Source organism: Diadema setosum, chromosome 3 (genome assembly GCF_964275005.1).
Source record: "Diadema setosum chromosome 3, eeDiaSeto1, whole genome shotgun sequence".
In the NCBI taxonomy this organism is placed as follows: Eukaryota; Metazoa; Echinodermata; class Echinoidea; order Diadematoida; family Diadematidae; genus Diadema; species Diadema setosum.
In genome coordinates this window covers 41,957,449-41,965,077 of record NC_092687.1, presented here as the reverse complement: position 1 = coordinate 41,965,077, position 7,629 = coordinate 41,957,449, and positions in this window count along the sequence as shown.

The following is a 7,629-nucleotide window of genomic DNA, read 5'->3' as shown; positions in this document are numbered from 1 at the left end:
ATGCGATCGATGATCTTTGAACCTAGAACATTTCGCATGACAATGAGCTTGCTGTGTGGTATAGTTTAGCTGTCGTCATGGGTATTCTCTCGTTGGAGACGATCATGCTCTTTATGAAGGGTTATGCTCATCACCGCGGGGCTGTCGTGTATGCAAATTAATGCTGTCCCCCGCGTATCTCCACAAAGACGTGCAAATACAGAGTCTGTTACCTGCTCATGAACTTCATACCTTTCCTTGTATGCGTTGGAATTGGACCACAACAGACTGCAGGCAGATAATCGTCTGCGAAGAGCGAATTGACCTTACACCCCCTCCCCTCCATCGCCATTGATTATTTTTGTGCCTTGGAGTGTCCAATGCAGATCTCTATGCTAATTCAGCTTTTATATTTTTGAAGTGATGAACGCGCATCACAAAACCAACCAATCAAAAAAAAAAAAAAGTCGCACGCACTGATTTTGTACGAGGACTGAAAATAGGTGAAATGGGTCAATGTAGAAATCTTTACTTTTTCATAGTTTCTAAAAGAGCAAGTCTTCTTCTACATCATGCTAAAATTTGGCATCATAAAATGAAAAGGAAAGTGTGTTTTTTTTTTGCATTTTTTTTTGGAAGAATAGTGTGATAAGGTGTGTCTGATGTTGTGTCTGCTTTTCATTTCTTAAAAAAAAACAAACAAAAAAAAACATGTACACACTCTTCACTTTCAAATCTAATAACTTTAGATGGGATGATGTTACTGCTTGAAAATAGGCATTAATCACCGACAGAATGTGTTCATGAAGCATGTTTAATTTCATCTTAATCTGACTATACCTATATTTTTATTTCTCCAGTGGTTTACATCATGTTTGTTCCCCATTCATCGCACAGCTAGCACAGCTTGGCAAAGACTGCACGCTTGAAAAGACCCTGTACTTTTTACTTACAAATCATTTTTTGTAACATTTAGTTTTGTAACACTGAACTGCACGTTACTTGAATATAAGACTATTGTGAAACAAAATTATAATTTTCACACTACAATAGATATATAATGTACTCTTGAATTAACTCCACAAACATTTGAACATTAATCATCAGCCAGCATTCCCACCGATTCCCACTGATCAGTTACTAGCCACCCCCTTTAAGTTTTTCATATTTCCTTAAAAACAAGCTTTGCCACATTGGAATAGGCAAACGCTGCGTGGATGTGTGCGTGTGTGGTTTTTTTTTTTTGTGTGTGTGCGCGCCTGTATATAAATGGATGTGTAAAATGCAGTACTATGTCACAACAATGGCAGAAAACGAGGAAAAGTCGACAGATGAAAAAAAGAAGAAGATTGAATTTAATTGAATTACATTGAATTTAATTGAATTGAATTGAGCTGAACTGAAATCAGTCCAATACAATCCATCTGCTTGGTAGTGTGTGAAATTGATGCTAACAAATTCATGCACAGTCACTTTTTAGGAAATTTTGAGTGTAAAACGACGTTAAAAACACAGTATAATAGTTAATATTCTCTTGAATAATCCAGCTCACGAAGTAAGCATTTTAATACATTTAAGTCATATTAGGTGGAGTTTTAAATACTCACACGTGTAACACCATAATCTTATAGAAGTAAGGGGTAACTGCTGACGTGAACATTCAACGAATGACATTGAAAAGAAAAGAGACGAATATATGTTGTTTCTCTTGCCTTCTATATTATAAATAGGGAATGTCCGTGCGTAGCTATGTGCAATTTGAAATGTATTGGAAATGAATAATAACAGAGAAATAACATTTACGCTTTGACTTTAAAATGTGTTAGAGAGTGTACTATATTGGCATGCGTAATGTCTACTCATGTCCAGTGACATCCCCACGTGTCAAAAATGAAAGTGTACTGTAATTACTTATCATGTTTGAATCACTGACACTATTATAACACAAACATGTCATAAATGCATAACGGCCAGGGATAAGACTAGACAAAGCTCAAGTAAATGAATGGTTCGATTTTGAAATGTAAAAGTTGGACAGGAATACCCTATAATCATTGAATGTGTACTCCAGACCTTCAGACACCCATAGCATGCAAACTTAATGTATGAGATGATTTATATTGGTCTCAGTAAAAAAAAAAAAAAAAAGACAAAAAAAAAAACAAACAAACAAACAAACAAACAAGCAAACAAACAAACAACATGATGGTACTCTCCACCGGTTTAATCTGTTGGACTTCTTGACCCGTTCCATACTGAATGCTGGAATCCCCATATTATACTTAATACACAGGCTACCTGGTTCCCGGATCGAACGGGTTTAAATAAGGAGAGACAACTCTTTCTCTCTATTGATCTAAAACAGGTGTCTTTTTTAAATAGTCGACCTTGGTAGGTGTATTTGTAATTTGTGTATCATTGGAGCATGAATCCATATTGTAACATTCAAACCTACAGCGACACTCTACCCATAATGACACGCATTACAAGTTGTGGGGAAAAAAAAAAACGAAGAAAACTAACCATCACAATTAGACGTCGCGGTTACAGATAATGCACAGATTGAAGCAAAGATAACTCAATTGATTATTTATAGATTACCACACGCGTTGTGTGAAAGAATGGGTGGACATGGATCAGAATTAGTAACAAAAGAAGTGAAGAGAGAAAAAGACACACCTCGTGTTTGTTACGCCTACCATTGTGCTTGTTTTCATGAGTGACGCGGTTCCCATGGTGCGGTCTGTACACGTTCATTTTTAAAGCATTGTGATCATTACAAACATAGAAATGGCACAATACAGTCTGTCATATGAAGTCCCACACGGAGAGATGTTTTAAACGGACCTCATCTCCTAGGTCTAAAATACAAGTACCATAGACCCAACAGAACGCCAGCACACCATTTACGTTGGTCTGCAATGGCGTTCACTGGTTTTTGTTGGTAATGTGGGGGAAAAATCCTAAAAGCAATTAAAAAAAAAGGAAGAAACAAATATATATATATATATATATATATATATATATATATATATATTTATATCAGCGACAATTTGTATATGCAAAATCTAACAATACACAGCACAGCTAATACATCCAAAAGGAATCTAGGAAATCAACGAAGAAATTTTCATTTGCCTGTTGCGTCTGTTGGTGTCTGTTGGTTTCCTATAGGAACCAATGATGTTCAAAATAAAGCAGAGTTGATAGGGAGAGGAAGTAGCTAATGGTATGGGATGACAATATGTGTAGCACAGGAGACGAATAAACTTTCTCACTATCACAATCTGTTGATTTAAACAAGACACTCATGTTAATAATTCAAATAAATTTCTCTTGGTTACACTATAGACACGTTTTGGAGTTTCTATATTCTCTCTGTTCCACAAACCAAGCGTTTTCTGCGTGCTTTTAGATTGATTTACGGAGTCTTTTGTTTAATGTCTAAATTGGACAGAGAAAATATTCTTTGTTTGTATTCTATTTGACCAATATACCTCTTTACTCGTTGAAACCACCATGTATGTTGGTTTGGGTGGTCTAATAACCTATCGGGTTTCCACCTGGGTAAGTCTTAACTTGTATATCACCCGAGTATGGTCGAACTTTGAAACATTCAATAAAGTTGCAAGATCTCACTCAACCAAGCAGGAATTGAAAAGAATATTATTTCACTCTATGATGAGGGAAAAATCAATTAGAAACCGAACACGACAGCGATTGCCGTTTACCTTTAATGTACACATTCAGGCAGAGAACATTCCATTGATAATTTTGTGCGTAAAAAAAAATAAAGGTCATATGTCAACATGGAGCAAATGGCGTCGACAGAGAAAGGAGAAGACGGAAGGCCTGGGAAATAGATACAAGGAGTGTTTGCTATACCCAATACGCGCGACCACTGGTTGCTACTGACGCGTGACACAATCTCCATGGTGCATCTGTTCTGTAAATACATGTACGCTTAATGTTCATTCAGAACATTGTGATCATCACAGCTATAGAATAGAGTTACCACGATTTATGTCTGAAGATTGTTAAAATGTGCGAACGGAGATATGCTAAAACATACATGTTCGAATAGGTGAGTAGCCGTTTTATGTAAACTGTCCGTAATCTTTGCAGATAAGTGAACAGGGGAGTAAAATCATTGTGATGCTGGATAACTGATGTATTTTCTAAGGCTTTGCAAATCATCTGTATCACCACAACATATAAGCCATCATAGAAAAAGAAAATAATAATGATGTGTAAAATTGATATGAGTAAAGATACACCATCTCATCAATTACAATACATTTAATACGAGGTCTCTTTTAACACACTGCGAACAGGAAAAATAATGATAAGCCACAAACAGCAGCAGTCTTGAGACTATTTTGGTATGGTGGTTACGGACAAAAACCTACTCTCTCTTATGAAAATAGTTTGGACAGATGGAATTAAGAACGCCGGGAGGTACGGGGTATCTGCATTGCTTTATAGCGTAGTGGAGAAATGAGCCCTAATTGATCGAAAGGTAACGTTACAGAGAGACGAGAAGACACTAGAAAGCGAAGGGGTGCTTCGTTGTTTCTCCACACGAATTTAATTGGTATTTTTTTTTTATTCATTCCAGTAGATAGTAAATACACATTTCAACATGATTGCCCCAACTATCTAGAAACTTTTGACGCTGGGAAATTTGAATCAAAGGAACCACTCATCTGTTACCAAAAAAAAAAAAAAAAAAAAAATCTTTCACATAAGACCTGTCCAACTATTGTTACGACACCTGGTGGTGTGCCATTTGCTTTTTCCATTGGGTGAGCGTAGAACTCATGTGAGGTCGTGGCATGGCGGTGTTGTCATCAAATTAACACGAGACCATTTCGCTACGGTAATATACGGGGGAAAATAAACGTCTTTCGCTAGACCCGATTGAATGCAAGCACGTGTCTTCTTGCAGCCAACTCTACCTCATCTTGGCACTCGGTTTGACGGTTAGGTACAAGGTAATGAAATCATGCCATGTTTAGATATACAATGTCCATGGTATATTCGAGTCATTGGAAGAACATGAAATAATCATTGCTTTTAACTTTTTTATATTGAGTGATAGTAACGACGGCTCCGTTCCCTGCGGTGTATAATACTAGGCAATCTTGTTATAGTCTATTGCTCTCAAGTACTGATGCAATTTGTTTCACTTCAGGTGATAACCATTTTGGTATCTGCACACCCACTTGAATTAATGTGTTTCAAATAAGTAAACTGAATTTTAAAGCACGAATTGTGTTGTTTTGCCTGGGGGATTTCAATGTACTAAACAGTTTACAAAAAAAAAAACAACAACAACAACAGGAAAATATATTTAGGAATGTATGTCAATCACCAGTGTTAGTAACTACAAATAAACATTCACACATTTGTTTTCGTGGTATCTGTAGGGCTGTGATGTAACTGAAAAGTCAGTCAGATGAGAAAAGAAAAGAAAGAAGAGAGAAAAGAAGAAGAAAGAGACATGTGGCACAGGGTTTTGATTGTTTGTTTGTTTGTTTTTTTTTTCCAACCCGGCTCCTTAGGGAAGCTGAACAGGGAAAGTCTGACACTTTGTTTTCTTATGTTTTGTTTGTTTTGTTTGTTTCTCTGTTATCATTTGTTTTGTTTTGCAAATGCCGAATAAATAATAATAGTATTAATAACAATAATGATAATAATGATGTAAACCACCGTAGGAAGAGCAATGAAAGAGTTTTCAGATTAACCATATTGTCCATGATAAATGCCAACTTTCCAAATAGGAGCATTATCCTTTCAAAAGTTATTAGAGTTGAAATTGAAGAGAGTGCAAAAGATTTTCAAGAAATGACAAGGGACCTGTAAGAAATACCTGTCACACAACTCTACCAAAATAGATTGTAGGAAAAGACTGCTGGAAACTCACTTTTTTTAAATGTACATGTAGGTGCATGCATCATGATCACCCATGACTTGACTGAAGTGACGAAAAAGATTAGGAATCCCTTAGTAAGGGTCTCAATATGGCAACTTTGTTGTTTTTTGTTTTTGTTTTGTTTTTGTTTTTGGCTGGTGAGAGAGATCTAAAAATGAAGTTTGTTGCTTTGGAGGGAGACTAGAGGAGTACATTTTGCTGTATCGTATTGTATGTTAGGGAACAAGGAAAGGAATAAATTAAAGTTATGAAAGCACTTGCTTATAGATATTGTCGTAATAAAAAGAAAATACAAGTAGTTGTAATATAAACAAACAATTGTAGTTATATCATGATATCATGAGTGCATTACATAATATGTTATTATTACTATGATTATTATTACCATTATCAGTAGAAGTAGTAGTATTACTATCACTATTAATATATATATATATATGTATATATTATATGAAGAGTTTGTTTGCAAAAACCGATAAGTCCATTTTTGAAGATTTAGTATGGTATGATTTAGTATGAAGTATGGTCTCTGTCATAAAGTACAAAATAATAACTTTTAAATGATATAGATTGCTCACTACATACAAAGGTACATTTTTGGAGTTATGATAAAAAGAAGCAAACATGTTCTTATTATTCTCTATATTTTCTTGACCTTTATTCGCAAATATCTCCATTTGGCAAATATGGACTTATCGGTTTTTGCTCCTCATACTCCTCATACAATATGTATATATCATCTAAATATATGCATATATATATATATATAGATATAAATCATCTTATATATATATATATATATATAAATAAATATATATATATATATATATATATATATATATATATATGTATATAAAATGAAGAGTTTGTTTGCAAAAACTGATAAGTCCATATTTGCAAATTGAGATATTTGCGATTAAATGTCAAGAAAAATAAGGAAAATAATAAGAAAAGGTTTGCTTCTTTTGACCATAACTTCAAAAGTATACCTTTATATGTAGTGACCAATATATCATTTAAAAGGTATTATTTTGTACTTTATGACAGAGATCGTACTTCCAAATCTTCAAAAATGAACTTATCGGTTTTTGCAAACAAACCCTTCTGACCCAGCACCTCAAAACGAACATAAAGTCGCACACACTGATTTTGCGTGAGGACTGAAAATAAGTGAAATGGGTCAACCTAGCCGAACTTGACTTTTTCACATTTTCTGAAAGAGCGGGTCTTCTTTTACATTATGCTCAAATTTGGTATCATAAAACGGGCAGGAAAGTGTGTTTTTTAGCAGTTTATCTCGAACATTTTTGGTAGAATAGTGTGATTAGGTGTGTCTTTAGAATCCCTTTTTCATTTCTGAAAAACTTTGTCCACACTCTTTACTTTCAACTCTAATAACTTTTGAAAGGATAGTGCTACTGCTTTGAAAGTTGGCATTCTTATTACGGACAGAATGTGTTAATGAGGCATGTTCAATTTCAGTTTAATTTGATAATCCCTTCATTGTTGTCACTCTGGTGGTTTACTTCCTGTTTTTTGTCCCATTCATCGCACAGCCAGCGCGGTTTGGTAAAGATTAAGCGCTTGAATAGACACTGTACTTCAGAGCCTCTTTTCTCAGTTCACAGTTTTCCTGAGTTTGTGCTTTCTTTCCAATATTTAGATAGGTTAGGAGAGTTTATTTGATTTGAGTTATATATCATTTTAAAGCTTAA